This window comes from Canis aureus, chromosome 1 (genome assembly GCF_053574225.1).
Source record: "Canis aureus isolate CA01 chromosome 1, VMU_Caureus_v.1.0, whole genome shotgun sequence".
NCBI lineage: Eukaryota > Metazoa > Chordata > Mammalia > Carnivora > Canidae > Canis > Canis aureus.
In genome coordinates this window covers 35,975,040-36,000,144 of record NC_135611.1, presented here as the reverse complement: position 1 = coordinate 36,000,144, position 25,105 = coordinate 35,975,040, and the positions used below count along the sequence as shown (strand labels likewise).

Sequence of the window (25,105 nt, the reverse complement as noted above, 5' to 3'; positions counted from 1 at the left end):
TGCCATGGCTCCAGCGCTGCCCGGGGAGGAGGAGGTGAGCGAGTCTGGCTCATGGCAGCGTGCTCCTAGCATCTGTCGTGTTTCTCCTCTACGGGCTGGCTCGGGGCGGCTCATCCCGGCGGGGCCCCGGGCGGGCAGCCTTCGGGGCCGCGCGGGTCTACCTGCGCCAGCCCCGCACCTGGGCGACCCCGGCGGAGCCCACACGGACGACGCCATGGGCCGGGCGTCCGGGCGCCGGTCCTCTTCCTCCGCCCAGGCCGCCGACCCCCCGGCTCCCCAGCGGGGCCTCCTCCTGCCACGTGACGCCCCCGCCAGGGGCCCCAGCGCCCTCCTCGCGGACGCGCCGTTCCGGCTCCCGGGCTCCGCCTGTGCGCGGCCTCCTCGGCGCAGCCATCCTCGCGGCTGCCGAGGGCGGCAAAGCCCACGGCATCTGCCATTTGTCATTCAGCCCGTCGGGACCGCCCCGAGCCTTGATTTAGACACGTCTGGGGCGTCTTCTGGCCTCAGTCTCCTGGCGGGCGGACGGAAGGACGGACGGACGGGGCGGCTCTCCTCCCAGCCCGGCGGACCGCGGGCCTTGGCGCGCGGGGTGCTTCCCCGGGTCGCCGTCATGGCCGCGGAGGCGGCGCGCCCGAGCTGCCGCGCCTGAGTTCCGGGGGGCCCGTGACCCCGCAGGGTAGGTGGCGGGGTGCTCGCGGCCCGGCTGTGGGGGCGGCGGGGCCCGCGGCGGGCCTGGGGGCGGCGGGGCGGCGGGGCGGCGGCGTTGCCGCGGCGCGAGGACCGTCCCGGGCTGCGTGCCGCGCCGGGGAGGGTGTGCCGGTGCCGCCGCCGCCGCCGCGCCGCGTACGTGACGGGGTCCGGGCGCCTCAGGACCGAGTGTGAGACTCCGGCGGTGTCACCGGCCGAGCCAACTTGACTCGAACAAAACATTCTTTCAGCCGGTCGCTTCTCGTGCCGCTTTCTGAAGCGTCTGCGTGTATATCTGGTGTGCGGCAGATAGGCTTGATTTTTGAAGACTGGCACTCTCGCCTTGCCAAGAGGCCAAAAAAAAAAAAAAAAAAAGTCTCTTAAAAGTAATAATGTGACTAAACACGGAATGTTTGCATTTACCTTCATTATGGGAAATGGGATTCGTGTTATGCTTTAATATGATGGGCTCTGTCAGAGGTACCCTTGAAACTATTTAAAAATGTGGGCTTCCCCCCCTCCCCCCCCCCACCAATTTCCTAGATTAGAATAACTAACTGATCATGCAACTTTGGTTGTTTGGTCTCAAGCATCAAACTTTAAGGACAGCGGTGGTGGGAAGGGAGGGGGGATTTTTACTCCTTAATAAATACACTGCTGTAATTTGGACTCCCACCGCCCCCCAACAAATGTGTTACTTTTATGTTTTAGGAAACCAATAAAAATTAAAAATAGAAGCACTCAGCTTAGGTCCTCCTTCTTCCAGGAATCCTTCCCTAACCCCTCCCTCCCCAGGCAGGATCGGAGGCCCCTCCTGTGAGCTTTCTGGGGCCTCGCTGAGGTCCGGGTCCCTTGTGTCCTCCCCACCCCCCTGCGTATTAACCCATCCGTCTCGCGGAGTCCAGTGGATACATAGCACATGGTAAGTGATTAATGCTGTTCTATGACCGAAGGAGAAGATAAAACCATCTTTAAAATGACAGAGTGGTAAATTTGTAGGCACTCAGATAAGCACATTTTTTTTTTTTTTTTTTTAAAGTTTAAGGATCTAGAAAAGTTGACCACGTCCGATGTTCGTGTTCCTTCCACGCTCTGGCAGTTCCACCCCTAGGTATTTATCCTCTGGAGCGATGTTTTTCGGAGTTAGAAGCCCATCCTAGTTGTGAAATCAGTTAAGTGGATAACGATCAGAATTGGTAAAAACACGAAATAACAGAGAATAGAAAATAGCAGAATGTGTCTCAGGTCATTGGGTATTTGCTTCATGAATTTTTTTCTTTTTTTCCCCCTCTCGGTTTTATACACACACAGATGTGTGTCATGATGTAAAACGTCATTCCTTAGTATGAGTCATGGTCAAAAAAGTTTGAAAGCCACTGCCCTAGATAAATTTTTATACATATACACAATCAGATGTGTACAAGAAGGTTTACCGTAGTGTTACTTGTAATACCTCAAAGCTGGAAGCAACCTTCATGTCTGTCTGAAGGAGAAAGGTAAATTATATTCATAAGGTGGGAACTATGCAGAACAGTGGTGAATGAAGTAGTTTTGTGTCTCAACATAAATGCGTCTCAATAATCTGGAGCCAAAAACAAAAAACAAACCCCCAAAACCAACCAACCAACCAAACAAGTTGTTGAAGATGATATCATTCAGTATTCTATGAGAAATTCAGAACATGGTAAAATAAAGCTGTTGTTTTAGAGATGCGTATATAGGCATTAAAAGTGGTAAAGAGAAATTGTGAATAAATTGATACCCCTAAAAGTCAAGCTGATGATCTCTTAGGGGGTGAAAGGGCGGTTGCGATTCAGAAGGGACATACTGAAGACTTCTGGGATGCTGGAAATGCTTTATCTCCTGACCTGGGCAATGGTTACATGAGTGTTTGCTTTATAACTCTTTGTTAAGTGATACATGTAATGTCTGTATATTAAGTTTTCTCCAAAACCTGTTAAAATGTGGGTGTTGTGAAATGAAGAAGTCTGAAGACAGGACTCTATAGTCTATTACTCATATTTGCTAGCTTTTCTTTAAAAAGAGAAAAGTTGTGATCAGGAAAGGTACCTAGGGAATTTACACAGGAGCCGTAATGTTTTATTTCATAAACTCCGGAGTGGATGCACTTGTGTTCATTAAATCCTTTATGGGTTTTTATATCTTAATTTTTTTTAAATAGAAGAAAAATAAAATCAATCACAGACAATATTGTGAACTTTTGGTATGTTTGCTTTCTGAAAAGCGACTGTTAACGTATTTTTTACAGAATTGAAATTATATTTTCTGTAGTAATATAAGCTGGAATAAAGTGCTTTTAATGAAAAATGTAAATACTAAAAAGCGTATAAGGACCTGGTGGACCTTCATGGACCTTCACAAAGGATTTTTAAATGTTAACATGCTGTCATATTGACTTCAACAGTTTCAATTCCTTGGTCACTCTAGGCCACATTCCAAGTGCTCAGTAGCCACACATGACTAGTGGCTATTATATTTTACTGTATTATTTTATATTACACTGTACTATATTATATAACAAAACACTTGCATCATTGCAGCAATTTCTGTTGGAAAACATTGTTCAAGGTACAAATCCTTTGTTGGTTATATAAACTGCAGACAATCTTTTCTTTGTGCTTTTGTATCTTAAGATATTCTTCTCTATTATTAGGGAAATGTGTTTTGAAATTTTTTTAAGTTTTAAAGTTTCCATTTTTTTATACATGTAGTTCTTTAATTTACCTGACTTGTATATGTATAGATACCTATTTTTTAAATTTATGTTGTGAGATCAAGAAGAATTTGTTTTCTTTTTCCCATGTGGAGTGGCATTTATCCCCGTACGAGTGGTTGCAGTGCCATCTCCGTCCTATACATATTCCTAGATATGCTTGGGCTCATTTCTGGGTTCTTTACTCTGGTCATAGCTTGGCCTCCACAAATACTACACATTTTTATTTAGTGTTGCTATTTCTATATATTTTTTCAGTCCTAAGAATTAAAAAGTTTTTCATTATAATTTTTTTCTTTCCCCACAAGATTTTAGAAGCATTTTCTAGTTCCAAATGTGGAAGGTTTTGTGAGTTATCCTTTTGTTATTGATTTCTAACTTACACTGTAGTCAGCAAATGAGGGCTCTATGCTACCGATTCTTTGAAATTTGAGAATTGCTTTGTGGCCTCATGGTTAGTTTTTCAACTGCGCCTTGAATGATTGAGAAGAATATGTACTCACAGACTTTTGGGGCAAGGTAGGTATAAAAAAATATACACGGGCACACACATCTTGGATCAAGCATAAGACTTGTGCTGCTCAAATCTTTTTAGCCTTACTAATTTTTTGGTTTGTTTGCGTTATCAATTACTGAGAAGTGTAACAAAAAAGATCACAATAAAATAATGAATTTTCTCATTTCTTGTAATTCTGTCACTTTGTATATACTGTACTTTCAGCTTTTATAAAGCAAGTGTGGAATTGCTCTATTTTCTCCATAAAATGAACTTTTTGTCATTCTACAGCAATGTTTTCTGCCTCACCACCCAACACCTATTACCTTAAAATCAATTTTGTTTTAGAATACTCTAGTCACACCTTTTAGCATTTGTTTAGAATGTGTCCTTCGCACAGATGAAACCTGATTGTTATTTCTGTTCTTTTCTGATAGTCTTTGTCTTTTAATGGAGCTCTCAGTCCAATTAGGTAAAATATAATTAATGATATATTTAAGATTAAAGTTAACATTCTGTCTTATGGCTGTTTTCTATTTTCTGTGTGTGTATGTGTGTGTTCTCTTTGCTATCCTTTGGATTTTTTCTTACTCTGTTTTCCTTGTAACTAGTATGAAAATTGTTTTTTATTTCTTTTAGGAATTTTCTTTAAAATTTTAATGTAAACTTCATCTAAAGTTTATTAATTCTACTTGAAAATAATTCAAGAAACCTAGGTTGCTTTGACATCAGTTAATTACATGTTTTGGTCATCTAGAGTTTTAATTACACCTTGATTTTTTTTTCTCCTGTAAATTCAACATCTTGTGTGTGTGTGTGTGTGTGTGTGTGTGTGTGTGTGTGTATCCTTTGTCATTTCTTCTTGATCTCAGATCCTTTTCCTTTGTCAAGTATATTTTAGAAGCTTGTTTATTAAAGGAATGTTGATGGCAAACTTTATCTGGAAATGTCTTTTACTCATTTGAATGATGGTATTTGTTTGCCATACAATTCCAGGCTGGCAGTTTCTTTCTCTGTTCTTTAGAGGTCTCTTTGCATTGACTTCTGCTTTCCATGTTACAGTTATCTCAAATAACTTATTTGTTGTTAATCTTTTTTTTTTTTTTCCCCTGCTTTTAAGATCTTTTCTCTTCTGTTTTACTGTTTAATGACAGTGTGTCAGGTGTGGATGTTTCATTTATCCTGGTTTTATTGTTCCCTGTCTCTAAGGTTTGTGTTTCACCAATTCTCAAAAGTTTCATCTTTTTTCTTTCTATGTAGCTTTCCCTCCATTTTTTTCCTATTCTTTTCTCAAAACTCTGATTAGACTTATGTTAGACTTACTGCTCAGTCTCCCCATTTCTTTTAATCTAGCTTTTATATATTTTTTGTTCATGTTGAATTCTATAGAATTTCTTCAGATCTGTATTCTGATTTTTGTCCAGTTTTGTTTTCTCCAAAATGAGCTATAGTTTATGTATAATAAAGGCACAAAAATAAAGTATACAGCTTAATGAAATTTACATTTGTGTGTGCTTGTGTGATCACCACCTAGATAAAGATAGAATACATTTTATCCCTTCAACAATTCCCTTCTGTCTCTTCTACTCAGTGTAACCACTCCTCTCCCCAAGTAAACTACTGTCCTGACTTCTATCACTATGAATTATTTTCACATGTTCTTGAACTTCATTCATATAAATGGAATCCTATGGTGTTTGTGTGTGTGTGTGCGTGCATGTGTGCATGTGCGTTTGTCTTTTGTTCACAGGATATTTTTGAGATCAGGTTGCATGTCTAAGTAGTTTTTTGTTGTTCGATTTCTAACAAGGGGTGGCAAACTATGACCTGTGGGCCAGTGTTAGCCCACAAGATATTTTGGTATATAAAATTTTATTGGATATGAACATGTCTATTCATCAGGGTTGAATAGTTAAAACAGAGACTGTATAACCTATAAAGCCTAAACTGTTTACTATTTGGCCCTTCAGAGGGCCAAAGAAAAAGTTTGGTGACCTTCTTCTATAGTATTGCATTATGTGGGTGGACCACAATTCATTTATCCATTCTCTTGTTGATGACCATTTGAGGAGTTTGCTGTTTGGGGTCATTATAAATACAGTTTCTGCAGATGTTCTTGAAATTGACATTGGCAAACATATACTCATATTTTATGGATATTTACCAAGGAGCTAAATTGATGGTCTTAGGGTAAGTTGATTGCATTCCTGTGAATATTAATAATGTTGAACATCTTTGTATATCTTTATTGGCCATTCAGATTCCCTTTGTGAAGTACTGTTCAAATCTTTTGACTACTTTTTTTTAGCAAGTTATCTTTTGTCAATGATTTTAGTTCCTTACATATTCTGGATAGGAAATCTTTATCTGGTATGTGTTTGGAGATATTTTCTACCTGCCTAAAGTTTGAATATTTATTCTCTTAATGTTACCTTGGGATGAGCAAACTTACTCTTATGAAGTCTAATATATCAGTGTTATGGGTGGGGGTGGAGAACTAGTGTTTTTTTGCACTCTGCCCACAGATTTTTTTTTCCCCACCCTCATTTTTGCCTACCCTGAAGGTCCTAAATACATTTGTCTATGATTTCCTCCAGAAACTACAGTTTAGTTCTCACAGTTGGGTCTTTGATTTATTTCTAATTGATTTTTGTGTGTGGTTTAAGATGAGGGGTGTCAAGATTTTCCATATGGACTTTGATCTGCTCTTTATTTATTGAAAAGCCCTGTCTTTTTCCATTGTATTGCAGCGGTCCCTTTGTTGAAAATGAATGATCATACATTTGGGTCTGTTTCTGAGCTCCATTCTTTTCCACTTGGACTATTTATCAATTCTTCTATCTATATCAAACTTTCTTGATTGTAGTATATAGTAAGTCTTGACGTACAGTGGTGTAAACCCTCTAATTTTTTTTCTTTTTAAGAATTGTTTTGGCTATTTAAATGCTATTAATTTCCATATAAATTTTGGAATCAGCTTGTCAACATCTATTTAAAAAAAAAAAAAGTCTACCACACTTTTGAATGGGGTTGCTTTGCCTCTACAGAACAATTTTAGGAGGATGGAGATCTTAAGAGAATCTTCCAATTTATAAGCATAATATATCTCTCCATCGAATAAGCTCAATTATTCTCACCATTGTTTCAGTTTTTAGTATAGGGGACTTCTGCATTATTAAACTTATTCTGATGCATTTGAGGTTTTGTTTTTATGCTATTGTAAAAGGTATCTTTTTTCAGTTTTGTTTCCAGCCATCTTGCTAGTATATAAAAATATAGTAGATTTTTGTATATTGAGCTTGTATTCTGATTTCACTAAATTCATTTTTCAATTCTAGTAGTTTGTAGATTGTTGATTTCCTAAATGCATAATATCATCTGAAAAAAAAAAAAACAAACCTTTAACTTTTCCTTTCTAATCTCTATACCTTTTTCTTTTTCCTGCCTTATTGCACTGACTGGGAACACCAGAACAGTATTTAACAGAAGCAATAAAATAGGCAGCTTTGGAGGATAACCTCAGTGTTTCACTATTAAGAATGATGTTTACTGGGCAGCCCCCGTGGCTCAGCAGTTTAGCGCTGCCTTCAGCTCAGGGCATGATCCTGAAGACCCTGGATTGAGTCCCACGTCAGGCTCCCTGCATGAGGCCTGCTTCTCCCTTTGCCTGTGTCTCTGCCTCTCACTCTCTCTCCCTGTCTCTCTCATGAATAAATAAATAAATTTTTTTAAAGAGTGATGTTTACTGTACTTTTTCTTTTTCTTTTTTTATAGATGTCTTTTACTGGATTGAGAATACTTTCTTCTATTCCTGGCTTATTGACATTTGTTTTCACAAATGGATATTGAATTTTTAAAAACTTTTAATTATAAAATGATTTTAGATTTACAAAAGATTTGCAAAGATAGTATATACCCTTCACCCAGCTTCCTCTAATGTTAACATTTTACATAACCAGGATACATTTACCAAAGTTAAGAAACCTTGGCACAATCCTATTTACTAAATGATTTGCTTTATTCAGATTTCCTTAGTTTTTCCAACTAGTGTCCTTTTCCTTTTGCAGGATCTAATCCATATTCCATATTGTATTCAGTTGTCATGTCTTTCTAGCCTGTTCCAATCTGTGAAAATCTTTTCATTTTGGACATTGCCTTTTTCGTATTTTGTAGAGCATCCTTCATTTTGGGTTTTCCAATGTATTCTCACAATTAGGCTGAGGTTTTGGACTTTAGGGGAAGAGTACCACAGGAATGTTGTACTCTTCATTGCATCCTTATCTGGAGGCATAGGATAGCCACATCAACATGTTAACCTAAATCACATAGTTTAGACAGTGTCTGCCGAGTTTCTCCATTGTAACACATTACTACTTTTCCCTTGTATTCAATTTTGTTAGAAGTCCACACTCAAAGGGGCGAGAGGGAAAAGTATCAAGTGATTTGTGGATATATGTTAAAACTACCATGAGTAATCAATAAATACTCTGAGGGAGATATTTTGAGGTTGTACAAATGTCCTATTTCTCAAAGTTTAGCCCACTAATTTTAGCATTCAACTGATTTTGCCTGCAATAATTATTATTGTGGTATTCTAATGGTGATTTTTTATTTCCTTCATTCTTTCTACATTTATTAACTGGAATTCTGACTCTGGAGCTAGACTGCCTGGGTTCAGTTCCTAGTCCTACCTTTTCCTTGTCATATAGTGTAATCTTGGACACTACTATATATTTGGATTTTCTCATCCATAAAATCTGTAGATGATAAGTGTCTACTGTGGAAGGTTGTTGAGAGGATTAAATGAGCTCTTACACAGAAAGAGCTAGGCCGGGATCCCTGGGTGGTGCAGCGGTTTGGCGCCTGCCTTTGGCCCAGGGCGCGACCCTGGAGACCCGGGATCAAGTCCCACGTCGGGCTCCCGGTGCATGGAGCCTGCTCCTCCCTCTGCCTGTGTCTCTGCCTCTCTCTCTCTCTCTGTGACTATCATAAATAAATAAAAATTTATTAAAAAAAAAAAAAGAGCTAGGCCTTGTGCTTAGCCCCTAGGAAGCACTCATTTTTTTCCTTTATTAATGTAGTAGGTTATTCTCATTTTAATTATTTTACTATTTATATAAATTATTAAATTATATACTCCTGGGTGAACCTTACATATATTTATATGATATAGATTTAGCTTTTTAATTTTTTTTCATGTAATATTCATGAGTCCTACACTGGTGGAGTGTTTTATTTTTTTTTTTTTTTGGTTTTTCGCTTTTTTGCTATAGCAAAAGACATAATGAATGATAGATTCCTTAAAAACAAAAATTACACAAGAGCTTGGCAACTAAAGTGGCAGTATTCTCAACTTTCTAGAATGATTTGTATCCAAGTCTTTTGGTAGAGATACAGATAGCTTTTGCAAATAAGTCTTCTAAAATATTGAACTTGAGCAAATCTAATACTCGACATGTATTATTTAAAAATCACTCAATAGGAATGAAAAAATGAATTTAGCTTTTCTGCGTGTTTTACCATGCACATTGTATTATCCTAGAGGTTTCAATATTTGGAATATTTAAAAGGATTCTTCTGCAAGCAGTATATATTGAGTGCTTTCAGTGTGCCTGGCAATATATTTTGCTGCTTTTGGATATTTCTTTGCTCTTGAGGAGCTTATGAGTCAGTCAGTCATTTTAAAAGTTGAAGGCAGGCCCACTTGAATAATCAGGGAAACTCTGTGTCTGTTCATTTTTTTAAAGTTGATAAAATTAAGCTCTAATTTTTTTTCCCATTCCTCTCAACATGTTGGTTTAGGCCCTTATCATCCTTTGCTATTTTTCCCTGTATTGATATTTTCCTTCCCTACTTTTGTGTAGAATGACCACTAGGAGAGTCAATTCCTGAAAAAAACCCTTTAGTGATATCCCAGGACTTGAGAAAACAGGTCCTTGACTTAGTATGATTGGTCCCTTTCTATCTGGTCCCAGGTTGCTTTACTAGCCTTGTATGTAGTTTTACTCCTTAGAATTAGTCCAGTGGCACAGTTTGTCTTAACTAATCAGAACCTGCAGTCACTGCACTGTTTATGAGGTTATGGCTTATTCATACAGTTTCCTCTGCCTTAAGTGGATTTTCCAAAACTTTTCCAGGTTTTGTTCAGTGGATACTCATTCCACAATCCTCCTAGCTGGATAGGAACCCTATAATTTGTAATCTATAGCCCTTGTTAAATTCTTACCTTTCATTGCCAATCTTTATATCTAAATGTCATTTCCAGTTGGTCAGGTTCTTAGAGATAGGGTTCCAGTACCTAGCATGATACTTTGCATACAAAGAGCTATTGCTAAATAGCTACCACTCTTAAATACCTACTGTAATTGTGCTACAATTTTGCAAAGTAAGTATTATTGTCTCTGCTTTAAATTGTGAAGGAACTTAGTATCAAAGAGATTAAGAAACTTGCCCAACATTGTCTAGTTAGTAAGTGGCAAAACTGGTTTGTCTGATTTAAAAACTCTTGCTATTTTATGCCATAGTGCCTTCCTACTAAAAATAGTTAAAATTATTAAATAGGTATATTTATGGTAAAACACACTACTAACATTGCTTCATATACATTGCCAGTATGCTACATGGAGTCTTCACTTGAGCAACCAACTTAGCTCCTGTGGACTAACTGATATGCTCCTACCTTCTTCAAATTTTCCTTCTAAGTTTTTATTGATATTAATGCAGAAGGTTTGAACGTCTAATTTTGACTTATGGGGTCAGTGAAACAGAAACATAGCACAATTTGCTTGGTCTTTGTTTTGTTTTTAAGTAGATAATTTTGCTTTTACCTAATGATCTTTACTAGGCAACTGATAAGGTAAAAATAATCTGCTTATCTTTTATGAAGTACTTTTTCTGTTTCTACTGAGGTATAAAATGCATGGGGGGGGGAAGCACATAAAATGTGCCAATCATAAATTTATGACTTGATGAATATATGTATACCTGTATAGCCACATGTCAAGAAAGACATCCAGAAGGAGAAAATTCTCGCACCTCCCAGCTAGTACCTCTGTTAGAAGTACTGATTTCCATGTCTACGGATATCTATTGTTGGACTTTAAGGGTAGCCAAATATTGAGCATTCCTTTGTCTGACTTTTTTCATTCAGTATAGTTTTTTTAAAATTCATACATATGAATGCATGTGTATGTATTTTTTTCTTTTTTTTTTCCTGTAGTAGTCCATTATATTAATATTACCACAGTCTATCCATTCTGTTAACAGATGTATGTTTTTTTTTCTAATTTGGACTATTACAAATAAAGCTGCTATGGGTGTGGGTCTGGTGCAGATCAGGTGGACTTGGCATTCCAATAGGCATGGCAGCTGGTGGCTTGTGCCCAGGTGAGGGGCTCAGCTGTTGTGGTCTCCTTGGCAGTGGTATTGGGGAAGCCCAGCATAGGTGGGGACAAAAAGCTGTGCATACTCAAGGCATCGGCTTGGGTGGAGGCCACCTGCCATGGGCCAGGTGTTTATGACCCCAACTGGGCCAGGCAACAACCACAGTCCCTGGTCAACCTATAGAAGAGGAACCTGGACTCTAGAGAAGAACTAATATCTAGGCTGGACCACTATGAGGCCAAGACTACATGACCCATCTTTCTATTTAGGCACTCCCAGAACCATGTGGATGCCTCCCAGGAAAATGACTTACTCTGGATCATGAAAAGGCTGAACTAACCCAGCTCTGACTTGCAGTCTTAGGGTTGAAGTTTAATAAAATTGTCCAATTGTCGATGAGCCATGCAATAGAAACCACTGATATCATCAGCAAACACCTTCCAGGAATCTGCAGTGTCAGCACAGACCTGCTAAGGGAAGGTACCTTCATCAAGCCCAACTTAATCATGTCCCTCCCGCTGGAAGCCAGTAGCTGTGTATCACAGAGATGGAGCCTGGGTCGAGGCTGCGTATCACAGTGAATGGAGCCTGGATCGAGGCTGTGTATCACAGCGATGGAGCCTGGATTGAATTGTAGCTGTGTAACACAGAGCTGGAGCCTGGATTGAATTGTGGCTGTGTATCACAGAGATGGGGCCTGGATTGCGGCCATCTTCCGGAACTATATCCACCCAGCAGACTGCCATGCCAATGTCATCTGCTACATCGTGTGCTGGGTGCTTCAGTTCCCTCCATAAGGCTGGCTCTGTCTCTCTCTCACCAATGGCAGCATCACTCACTTGATGGTCTGGCCTGATGGCTGAGTGGCACTTGGGATCCTTGGGGACATGGGGTTCATACCTCTGGGTAAGATCTCCTAATCCTAAGGGCTGCCTGAAGTGACCACTCTCCTCAACCCCTGGCCTGGCTCCCACAGATGCCACCAAGGACACAGCTCCTTCCCTGTCTTCCCTCCGCAGATTATTTACATTGCATTTCTCCAGGAGGAGAGAGAAGTACAAATACCTAAAGTATTTAAAATGTCCGTACTTCGTGCCCCAATGGAAAAGGAAATCATTCTGAGCAGGTCAGCCTGTTTCTTGTGATTTTTTTTTTGCATTATAAACCAGGAGGAGGCCTCATTGATGCCATCTGCAGAGACCACGGCCGGTCCATGTGAGAGTCTTTGGTTGTGAGCCCCTCAAGGCTCCTCTGCAAAGCCCATCAGTCATGAAGGGCTCCAAAGTGGAGGGGCCACCATCTCTTCTATTCAGATATATGTTTTTTAAGATTTTATTTATTTATTCATGAGAGACAGAGAGAGAGAGAGAGAGAGAGAGAGGCAGAAACACAGGCAGAGAGAGAAGCAGGCTCCATACAGGGAGCCTGACTTGGGACTCGATCCCGGGTCTCCAGGATCATACCCTGGGCTGAAGGCGGCACTAAACCGCTGGGCCACCCGGGCTGCCCTCTTCTATTCAGATCTTCTTGTACATTCTTCTCATTTCTTAAAACTCGTTTTATCACTTAAATATTTATCAACTAAAGAGTCTCCTCAACTGGGTTCTTGCTTTGATAACTAGTGTCTGAGTCCAGAGTCCTGCACCTCTGAGACTGTTGGATCTGAGCTCACCCACTGCTTTAGGCCTTTCCTGCCACCCAGCAGCACCTTGGCATGTGAGGGAGGTGACTGGGCTGTGATAGTGCTTTGGGCATCCTGTTTCAATAAAATACTCAACAGCTTAATTTTTGTCTCTGTATGTTAATCCTTTATGCTTACAGGTTGAACTATTTAGACATGACATTTCCATCCTAAGTATTCTGTTAAGAGAAACTTGGTCATGAACATTTTCTGCAATCAGTGCAATCAATTAATTGGGCAATTTAATCCATTTGTCTTGGAAATAACTACAAAATAAAATTTTACTTTACTGAAATAAGAGAGCTGCTATGAATAGTCATACACAGATCTTTTAGTGACATTTGCAGTATTTTACTTAGGAGTATATATATCTAAGACTAGAATTTTAAAGCTATGGCATAGCCATTTATTAGTTTTAGTAAATCCTGCCAGGTAACCAACAGCAAAGGAGTTAAGTGTACACTCTCACCAGCAGTGGGAGTTGTAGTTCACATTTTCACCAGCACTTGATATTATTTTTTCTTTTCATTTTAAGTCCTTTGGTGGATGTGAGATGGTAGCTCATGGTTTTCTTTTCCATTCCTTCATTATTAATGTTGAGCACCCTTTCATATGTTTTATGCAGTACTTGTTCAAGTCTTGATATTTTTATTGGATTGTCATCTTATTGATCTGTAGGAATTCTTTATATATTAGATTAGAATCCTTTGTTGGATCTATGTATTGCAAATAGCTTCTCAGTCTGTGACTTTTTTTTTTTTTACATTAATGATGTCTTTTGATAAACAGAATTTCCTGAATCCAGTTCATCAATTTTTTTAATACCATGTTTTGTGTCCTGTTTAAGAAATCTTTGCTTATTTCACAGTCATGAAGATCTTCATTTTTGTTTCATAGTTAGGTCTGTGTTCCATTCTGTGATTTATCTGCATACTTTTTTGAATAATGCAAAATCAGAATCTAGGTTACTTTTTCATTTCACTGTGGAAATCCAGTTGCTCTAGAATTATTTTTTTTTTTTCAAGAAATTACAAAGCTACTTTTAATACTTTGGGGTGAGCCCCACAGGAATAAAGAACACTGGGAAGTGGTAACCCCCTCACCCCCAGGCGTGGCCCAGGGGGAGAGAGGCTACCTGAGGGGAAGGAAGCACAAAAGGGACCCGCTGCAGACTCAGGGCAAAGGGAATGCCATCGGTGCTGGGACCTGTGAGCACTACAGGAGAAAACGCGAGCGTGGTGGGACTGGCTCCAGGCACACAGGCGAAGGGCAAGAGGGTTGGACACGAAGCCACAAAGCTACTTGGGTTCCTCCTCCTTCTCGTTTGCCTTTTTCTGCTTCTGCTGCATGATCTCCGAGTCCCTCTGCTTGCGGGTGGCAGCAGAAAGCCCGTCATCTCAGCTCTTTACCTTAACCGAGTTGCTCTGCTTTTTCATATTCTTCTGGCGGGTGAGCTCGTGCTGGTTACCGCGGGTTATGGCGACGGCAGCGGCTCGGGCCTGCCTCCGTTGCTAGAATTATTTTTTGAAAAGAATTTCATTTTACTCTTCAAGTTACAGTGGTGAAAATCTGGTTTCCATCCATCCATGTGTATCTTTTTCTAAACTTCCTTTCCTGGCTTATAGACAACCACCTTCTTGCTGTGTCCTACTGTGCCCTCTCTGTGCATGTGTGGAGAAAGAATAGTATCTGATATCTCTTCTTCTTGAAAGACACAGGTCCTGCCCTTATTTGATCTTAGTTACTTCTTTTTTAAAGGCACTGTCACCAAATATAATCATCTTGGAGATTAGGGTTTAGACATAAGAATTTTGGAAGGACACAGTTCATTCTATAACATTCTGCTCTCTAACCTTCTAAATTCATGTCCTTTTTGCATGCAAAATACATTTATTTCATTCCAACAGCTCCAAGAGTCTTAACCCATTCCAGCATCAACTCATAAGTCTATAGTCCAAAGTCTTATCTAAATACGTTGGGTGCCTGCTTGGTTCAGTCAGTAGATCATGTGACTCTTGATCTAGAGTCATGAGTTTGAGCCCCACAGTGGCTGTGGAGCCTATTTAAGAAATTTTTTTTAGAATATTGTCTAAATCAGATATGGATGAAACTTGAGGTAAAATTCATCCTGAAGCAGAATTCCTTTCTCATCAGTGAACCTGTAAAATCAAACAGGTTAGGTGGTTCCAAAATAAAATGGTGGGACAGAATAGGATAGATATTCCCATTCCAAAAGGGGAAAAACCAGAAAGAAGAAAGGGGTTGGTAGGTCCCAAACAAGGCCAACATCTAGCAAGGCAAACTCTATTTGATTTTAAAACTCAAGAATAATCCTCTCTGGCTTCACAGTCTGCCCTCTGGCCCCATAGCCCTAGGCGATGGCCCCAACCCTAAGGCACTGGGTGGGGGCCGCCTGACCCATTGAAACCAAGGATGGGAGCCCCACCCTCTTAAACCAAGGAGGAAACAGCCTTGCCCTCTGGGGCTGAATTCAGAGTGGAAGGATGTCTGAATTGCCCTAGGGTCATTCTTTCCTTTTCATGAGGAATAAAGCATCTTTGCAACCAAATAGTTCTAGTCTAGACCTATTCAGTTTCAGAAGTCCAAAAGCCTTCCTTTATTTCATCCTGACTGTGTTCTGTTTGGTCCCAACTGTCAGAATCTCTGCTGATATAATCCCATCTCTATTCCTGGCTTCTGCTTTAGTTGATTAATAACTCCAAGGGTTGTCTTCTCTTGGAGTCACTGGCCCGCACCCTTGGTGTTTTCTTCAGGGCATGCTTTGTCACTTTTTGCAATATGGACAGACTGAGAATTTTTCCACATCTTCAAGTTCTCTCTCTCTCTCTTTGTCTAATTTTTTTTTTAACTTATCTCTCTCTTCTCAAATTCTATTCAAGTAATAAGGAGAAGCCAGGCCACATCCTCAGTAGTTTGATTAGAAATTTCTTCAGCTAAATATTCATCACTTGCAAGCTCTTCCAATAAACACTACAACACATTTCAGCCAAATTCTTTGCTACTTTGTAAGAACGACCGTCTTTACACTATTTCCAATAGCATATTCTTCACTTACATCTGAGTTCTTGCCACAGTTACCTTTAACTTCCTATTTCTTCAAGTCAGTCTTGGATTTTTCTAGAATGTGCCTTAAAACTCTTCCAGCCTCTATTCCATTCCAAAGCCACTTCCACATGGTTACTGCAACATTCCAGTTCATGGTACCAGATCTGTATTATTCTGTTCAGACTGCCGTAACAAATTAGGTGGCTTGAACAACAGAAATTTGTTTTCTCACAGTTCTGGAAACTAGATGTCCAAGCACCAGCAAATTCAGTTTCTGAGGAGGCCTCTCTTCCTGGCTTGGAGATGGCTGCCCTCTTGCTGTGTCCTCACATGGCCTTCCCCCTTTGTGTCTGTGTGTGTGTGTGTGTGCACGCACACCTCTTACATATACCTAATTTATAATGATAAAAATGAGGCAATTAAATACTAAAAGTATCTTGTCTAGGAAAGGGGAACATAGGAGATACACTGGAGTCATTGGTCCATAGCAGTTCTGAAATCCTCATGACAGATATTGGGACACCCTGGTGGAACAAAATGTTTTCTGATTGGGGCCTGATTCTGTCTTCTTGTTTATTGTTTTCAGAGGCTCTGGTACTTCCCTCTAGAGAGTTCTTCTTTTATCTTCCTTAGTTCCATATGAAATGGAGAGTAGAGAATTTGCTCCACTTGGAACTGAGCAGCCCTTTCTTCTCACTGCTTCCATATAGGACAAGCCAAAGGGTCATTTTCAGACACCAGCTGATAGATTGGTTCTCTTTGGCAACACAATTCTCTCCAAAATCTGGAAGATTTCATGTCTCTGCTTCTGATTAATTCTCAGTGCTGGTAAGCATGTTTCTGGGGTGGGGTTTTTTTCCCTCTTTGTTTTGAAACCTGGTTCTCAAATCTGCATTGATTTGCTTTCTTACCTATATAGTTCTTTCTAGACCAAAAGAAAGTTATTTGGCAACTGACTGGCTTCTATTGGAAAATTTTTCCTTAATCTGATTTTTTTTCCCCTCATCTTGCCCAAATAAAGTGATTTAATGGCTATGTTATCTATTCTTGCCCTGAAGCAGTTTAATTTTTTTTTTTTTAAGAGTTTTCCGGGGACAATGACCTTTATTCATTGTGTCTGTTGTTAGCATGGGAGTTGAGAAGCTGTTCAAGTAATATTGCAAGATTGGAAATGTCTGGAATCTCTCTGTTCTTTTTCACTTCTTACTGTAAACTGGATAGTTCCTCTCTCAGCTCATCCCTTTCTTAAATACCTTCTTAAATGCAGCCAAAAATAACCAATGCACACTTCAAATTTTTTTCTTCTTTTGTTAAAGATTTTATTAATGAGAGATAGAGAGAGAGAGAGGCAGAGACACACAAGCAGAGAGAGAGGCAGAGAGAAGCAGGCTCCAGGCAGGGAGCCCGATGTGGGACTCGATCCCAGGTCTCCAGGATCACGCCCTGGGCCAAAGGCAGGCGCCAAATTGCTGAGCCATCCAGGTTTCCCAATGTTTTGTTTTCTTACCTCTTCTAGAGCTTCTGTGAACTGCCTCCAGAGGTACCAGAAACAAATGCTTTATCAAATATTTTGTCACTATATAAAACACCTGTCTTTCCAACCTTAAGATCTGTTTCCTTACTGCTTCTTGAACCCTAAATATATTTCTAGTTTTTCTAGGGAAACATCCTGCTTTTGGTACCAATTTCTTTGTAGCCATAATAGGCTAAAGTTATGGCATGCTGACAAGTCATCCCCAAACCTCTGGCTTTAGTGAAGAACATTTTATTTTTCTCATGCTAAACATTCATTGTGGATTTCTGGGAGACTGCCCCACATACTCAATCTCAGGCCTGTGGATATACCTCCATCTTATATGCTTTCTGTAATAATTGATTTTTTTTTTAGATTTATTTATTTATTCATGAGAGACACAGAGGCAGAGACATAGGTAGAGGAAGAAGCAGGCTCCTCACAGGGAGCCTGATGCGGAACTTGATCCTAGGTCCCAGGATCATGCGCTGAGCCGAAGGCAGATGCTCAACTGCTGAGCCACCCAGGCGTCCCAATACTTTATCTTGATTGTCATGGGTGGGAAAGAGAATGTTAAATGGTCTTGTAACTGTTTATTAGTAGCCTAGAACTAGTCACATGGCTATGCCTAACTTATAATGAGGTAGAGAAGTTAAAGCAGGAATATAAACAGAAGGAACTGAATTGTATCCTATATGTGAATAGCTAAAAGTTATAAGTTAGGCTGATAGAGTATGTTTTACAGTTAACTTGTCATTCTTGGGCAAATTTATCTTTTTTAAAGTTTTTTTTTAAAGATTTTATTCATGAGAGAGACACAGAGAGAGGTGGAGACATAGGCAGAGGTAGAAGCAGGCTTCATGCAGGGAGCCTGATGCAGGACTTGATCCCAGGACTCCGGGATCATGTTGGGCAGATTTATCTTATGTGACCTGGAAAGCTATGTTCGAATGTGGAATTTCTGGAGTCTTGAGATTTCTGTACCTCTAGAGCATGGCAGTGTAGGACTGCTGGCCCATCTTCCCTTCTCTTCATGTTCCAGGCCTCATTGTGCACCACAGAGGGCACACATTTAAGCTATGTCTATACCCTTGCAAATAGCCACCCCTTGGCTACCTCTTGGACCTAGGGCTGCATACACAATGGCACAATCGGTCTTCATAAACATAGGTCTAGGAAAGAGGGCTGCACAGTTCCTAGTAGCAGGCTTGAAGTTCTTTGGACAAGGAATCCTATGGTTACAGGAACTTAGAGCTTGGCCTAGGAGGGGAGTCTGGGCAGTCCCCTTAAATCCTTGTCCTTCTTACTCTATAGGGAAGGATTTGCTATGAGCCCCTCATGCCCAGGTTTAAGGGCAATACTGAGCAAGTATAATGTCTGTGTGCTTAGAAAAAAAGAATAGGATCTGGGTGGACATACAAATCTCTGTCATACTTCATGCTTACTAATTTAGCTTCCTACATAGTGCTAGGTCTGGTCATCAAAGTTGAGTATCATGTCTTAACAACTGTAATTCTCATTACAAAGTCCCGTTATGATAAATAAATCAGTTTCCTTTATGTTTGCTCATAGCAAATTTGTATCATCCCTACGTTTTCTGACGTTATGGAAGTATTGGGATTGTGTCACATTTCTGAGTGATGCTCTTACCTTGTTACCATGTAATTAGGAACAACTGAGAAGCTGTGAGATCTAGCCATCATGAAGGCAGGCAGTCTAGGGTGTAGAATCCAGATGATCAGATCAAATGCTGGCTCTGATACTTCTCAAATGTCTGATACTGACATTTCAAAAGTTTTCTGTTTCAAAGTTTTCTTATTTGTGCAATGGGAGTAAAACCACCTATTTTCAGTTAAATGACCTATAGAAAATATTTATAGATCAAGCAAAATTCTTTCTCAATGAAAAAATGGTGAAAACCAATGACATATTTGGGGAGTAAGTCTGAGATTTAATGTAAGGAAGATGACCTAAGGGAAGAAGGAGGTAGAGTCACTGGGATATGAAGTCCTTAGTCAGATATCCTGAAAAGAGAGCTGTGAGGCATCCCTGGGCTCTGGTTTATCTCTAAGGGAAGGTATGTCTTTACTATCTCAACCTAGTAATCTCTCTTGAGCTTCAGTGCCCTGATTTTTAAAATGAGGATAATAAGAATTGCTTTGATGATCTTGATAACAATCTTTTGATAGAGTGGTGGAGATAAGAGCCAGGGGAATGGGTTGGAAAGTAAATAAGTGAGGAAATGGGAATTATCTACATTTTCAGTCTTTTTCAGAAATTTGAGAAAGATAGTCTGGGACTATAGTGGGAGCAGGAGGGCAGAGCAAGGTTAATGAAGCTTTTATTTGTTAAAGGTTGGGAAATAACAGATCATGGTTATATGTTGCAGAGAAATCTCTAGTAAAAAGGGAGACCGTGATAATGTAGAGAGACTTTGAATAGAGAGGTAGAGTTGACTTTTGTGCTAGGAAGGGAAGTTTGTAGGGTTAGCATTGAAAAGATGAAATACTGTATCCAATAGCTTTTAAGTCTTTTTTTTTTTTTTTCCTCCTCAGTAGAGTAAAATGTGGTGTTGTTTGCAGAGACATATGTATAGGTACAAGTGTTGGGAGTGAGGACACCAACTGGAAGACAGAAGAGAAAGCAAGAAATAACAGGAGTGGGGAAATGTTCCAGAGTCATGGGCAGGCTTTAGAACTCAACTGTGTTGGAGTTGACGGAGTTAGAGAATGAAGTTACTCTTCTTGACTGTGAGACCACCATCTCTGAACCCTCCATCTCCATTTCTACTGCAGTAGCTTTTCCACTGTACTGTTTTTGTACATTTTTAATATCCCCTGAGGCATTCTCCAGTTACACAGATATCTACCTGGGCCGTCCAAATTACTGCAAGATACCATTATTTGTCTAGCTCTCTGATTACAGAATTGCATAGGTTTTTAGTAGCATATCCTTATTTTTTCCCCTAGGTGTGAGATTTTTGTAGAGAGGTTTTTCAGAGATGACTGTATTATCTTCATCTCCATGGAAAGTCATTGCAATTGTCCCCTCAAATACATATGTTGAAATCTTAAACACACACACACACACACACACACACACACACACCCCGCCCAGTGTGATGATATTTGAAGGTGTGGCCTTTGGAAGGTAGTTAGATAATGAAGGTGGAAACTTTGTGAATGAAATCAGTGCCCTTGTAGGAAGTGTCCAAAGAGCTAGCTAGCTCTTTTTCCACCATGTGAGGATACAATGAGAAGTTGGCAGTCTAAAACCCTATGGAGGATTTTCCCCAGAACCCATCCATGCTGGCACCATGATCTTGGACTTCCAGCCTCCAGAACAGGGAGAAATAAATGTTTATTGTTTAAGCCATCAAGTCTATGGTACTTTGTTACCTGAACTAAGAATGGCAAGGTTAGTTTTTTACATTCTAGAATTTTAAAAACTTGAATGTAGGTTAATAAGTTAATATCATCTTCCTGGTGGGTAAATGAAGTTTAAAGGAAAGTGCTCACAATATTCTTTGATGCTGAGTCCTACCTTCTTCCAGTGAAGGTCTTGATTCCCTTACCATGTTAGAATCCAGGTACCTGGAAACAACAAACTCTGGTGAAGTAAGGCCATCCTGCTACTGTTTTTGTGCTCGTGACTATGCTCATGAAAGGCATTTCTTGCATGTTCATGTATAGTTATTTACAAACCTAGTTGCACAGGTAGTTTCTATCCATTAAGAATTTAACAATTTAAGAAAACAGTGAACATGAACATAAGTGTTTTAGCTGTGGTAACATGCAAACACAAACATGAAAAAAAATTTAGTTTTGTGGAATGTTTTAGAATGAAGAACCATAGAAGGACCGTACAAGTATTGTGGTTATACTCTATCTGCCCAGGTATCTGTGTTTAGCAACCGTAAGTAAAAGGGAAATTAGCCCTTAGGAGTAATTACTATTACTTACCAAGACTTGGAAAATTTTCACTGTTCATCATAGAAATTAATGATAACACAAAATAACTTGATTTCATCATCCTAGGTTTCTTTGAGGGACCATATAGCCTAGATGCTAAAAGCCTGGACCCAGGTGTCAGGACCAATCATTTGCTAATTGTGTGATCTTGGGCAACTTACTAAAACATTTGGTGCCTGAGTTTCCTCATGGGCCAAAAAGAGATAATATGGTGCATCCCCTATAGGGTTGTTATGAGGAGTAAATGAGATGTTATATATAAAATACCTAGGTTGTGCCATAGTAAGCTCTTAGAGGTTTCTGGTTAGAAAGATATTATATACATTCTCTCAAAAATGGATAGACATTGTAGGTTGAAAATCAGTAAAGACATGGTTGAACATAATGTATTATCATCAACCAAATAGACGTAATTGATATCTTCAGACTACTTTATTCAACAATAGAATATATATTCTTCTCAAGCTCACATGGAACATTCACCAAGATAGACCGCATTCTGGGATGTAACACTCAACAAATTTAAAAGAATAGAGGTCATAAATTGTTTGCTCTCAGGCCACAGTAGAATTTAACTTGGAGATCAATAATATAAAGATAAGTAGGAAATTTCAAAATACAGAGGTTAAACACAGTTTATAAATAATAGGTCAAAAAAGTATGTCAAGATAAATTTTAAAATATTTTGAACAAAATGAAAACATGGCTTATCAAAATATCAGATGCAGAGAAAGTGTCAGAGAAAAATGTATATAGCATTATAATGCATATAGTAGAAAAGAAGAAAGCCCTGTAATCAGTAATCTAAATTTCCACCTTAGGAAACTAGGAAAAAACCTAAATCTGGAAGTAAGCAGAAGAAAAAAAGTAATAAGAATTGGAGCAGAAATCAGGGCACCTAGCTGGCCTCAGTTGGTGGAGTGTGCAACTCTTGATTTCAGGATTGCTGGGTATAGAGAGTAAACTCTTTAAAAAAAAAAAAAAAAAAAAAAAGAAAAGAAAAAGAAAGAAAGAAAAATTAAAAATGAAATATCAGAGAAAAGCAATGATATAAAAATCTGGTTTGTTAGATCAATAAAATTGATAAACCTCTAGTGAGGCTGAGAAAAGTAGGATATACACTATTAATATCACAAAGGAGATTATATCACTTCACATCCACTGGACATTTAAAGAGTAACAACAATGCTATGAACAGCTCATTGCCCACACCTATATCTGTTAAAGAAATCAAATAATTGCCTTGCAAAACAGAAAGCACCCTGCCCAGGTAGGTTTACTGGTGAATTCTACCAAATATTTAAGGAGGAAATTATGCCAGTTCTCTGTAATCACTTTCAGAGGATGGAAGTAGAGGGAATACTTTGTAACTTATTCTGTGAGGCCAGCATTGCCCTAATGTCTAAACCAGAGAAGGACATTAAAGATACAAATCAGTATCTTTCATGAGCATAGATTAAAAAATCCTCACAAAATATTAGCAAATCAAATCTAACAATTTATAGAAAGAATTATACACCATGACCAAAAGGGGATCAAGTATGCAAAATTAGTTCAACATTCAAAAAAATCAGTTAATGTAATCTTCACATCAGGCTAAAATAAAATCAGATAATTGTATCAGTAGATGTAGAAAAAGCATTTGGAGCATCTCAAACCCATTCGCGATTTTAAAAAAACCTTTCAGTAAGCTAGAAATAGAGGGGAACTTCCTCAGCTTGATAAAGGATATCTACAAAAGCCTACAGCTAACATTATACTTTATGGCAAGAAAGTAAAAGTTTTCTCATTAAGATCAGAAACAAGGCAAGATGATCTCTTGTTCCTTTCCAACAACCTACTGGAATTCCTAGCTAATGCACTAAGACAAGGAAATAAAATATATACAGATTGTTGAGGAAATAAAGTTATCTTTGTTCACAGTCGATACAATCATCTGTGTAGAAAATCCAAAAGAATTGACAAACAAAAAACCTGGAACCAATAAGTAAGTAATAACAAGGTGGCAGGATATTAGGCTAATATATGACAGTCAATTGCTTTCTTATATAACAGTTGTTGAATAAATTGAATTTGAATCTAAAAATACTTTTTCCTCAATTTTGCTGTGAACTTAAAACTGCCCTAAAAGAATGAAGTCTTTTTAAAAAAATTTTTTAAAGATTTTATTTATTTATTCATGAGAGACACAGGCAGAGAGAGAAGCAGGCTCCATGCAAGGAGCCCGACGCGGGACTTGATCCCCAGTCTCTAGGATCACGCCCTGGGCTGAAGGCAGCACTAAACCGCTAAGCCACCCGGGCTGCCCAAATGAAGTCTTTTAAAATATATGTTGAAAATATGGAATCTGAGTTCAGACAATACTCTTAAGCTTACCTTTCACCTTTTGACTTTTGAAGTGAATAGTTTGTTATGGTGACAATGAGAAAAAACAGTTTCTCTCCAGAGACTGTTCCTTTAGCTAACATGTATTCTTCAATGTAGAAAAATGGAATTCTTTGCTCACGATTTGACATATACTAGGTAGTAGTCTTTTATGTCCAATGAGTAAAATAATTATTGCTCACAAATGGATGTTGTTGCTTTAAGGTTAAAAATAGATGTATAAGAGGTTAGGGACAGGAGGGGGTTGTGGAGGGAGGTAGGTGTGCTTATAAAAAGGCAACTTTGAGGAATCCTTACAGTGATGGAACTGTTTCATATCATGGTATGGTGGTAGATATGTAAGCCGTAAAGTAGTAAAGTTCTGTAGAACTAAATGCATACACCAAGAAGTATAGTGAAACTGGGAAATCTCAAAAGACTAGTGGATTGTATTAATATAAATATGTTTACTGTGATATTCCACTTAAGTTTTGTGAAATGTTATCATTTGGGGAAACTGAGTAAAGGGTACTCAAGATCTTTCTTAAAATCATATATGAATCCATAGTTATAGTAAAATTTAAAAAGCATGTTTATATACTATTATATAAACTATATAAACTACTATTATATAAACTATTATATAAACTAAATTATTTTTTGTTTGTTTTTAGGTTGCTTCTGCCTCATTGACAAGTCATCATTGGCTTTGTAAGTTGACATTTTCATTTTTTTATTCTTTACCCCCAACATTTTAGATTTTCTGATCACATAAGAGTACTTTTTTAGAAAACCTGGAGCAAAAATTGGAGCAAAACTCCATTATTTGGTTCTTACATTATTTTAAGGTCTGTTTCACTTTTTCTGATACTATTAGGTGATAGTTATTTTGAGTAAGTTGAATTTCACATCTTAGCCTAGTGCCATCTGTTTCTTTGGAGTGACTTCCTATCAAGGTTATGATTAGGAGAGAAGTGTCATCTGTGGAGCTGAGATTGTATATACATCCATCCTGTTGGATATCACAGTCTTTACACAGAACATCTTCGTGGCTGATGATAACAGGGACACAACACCCTGGGAGAAAGCCACAGTGTAAGTGGTTTGACCAGTGAGATAAAATGAATTCTGCTTTATATACATTTGAAAATCTGGCAATTAGATGGAATGAGGGCAGGATTCCAGACTGGGAGAATTTAACTTTATTTTC

At 39.0% G+C, this 25,105-nt stretch overlaps 1 protein-coding gene and 2 pseudogenes across 3 annotated transcripts in view; 2 read left to right on the top strand and 1 right to left on the bottom strand.

The window, feature by feature from the left end:
• The window catches only part of PLAGL1 (PLAG1 like zinc finger 1), a 110,132-nt gene that overhangs the window by 37,058 nt on the left and 47,969 nt on the right, over nucleotides 1-25,105 (top strand). Inside the window, exons 1-2 of one of the 3 annotated variants that reach the window (XM_077895660.1) lie at nucleotides 339-676; nucleotides 24,570-24,606. The gene's annotated coding sequence lies outside the window, so the exon portion shown is untranslated. Of the gene's footprint in view, nucleotides 1-338; nucleotides 677-24,569; nucleotides 24,607-25,105 lie in introns of those variants that run through there. The other 2 variants (XM_077895634.1, XM_077895645.1) reach the window with 2 other exon arrangements.
• LOC144311847 (serine/threonine-protein phosphatase PGAM5, mitochondrial pseudogene) lies at nucleotides 11,230-13,102 on the top strand (annotated as a pseudogene).
• LOC144283167 (small EDRK-rich factor 2 pseudogene) lies at nucleotides 13,988-14,432 on the bottom strand (annotated as a pseudogene).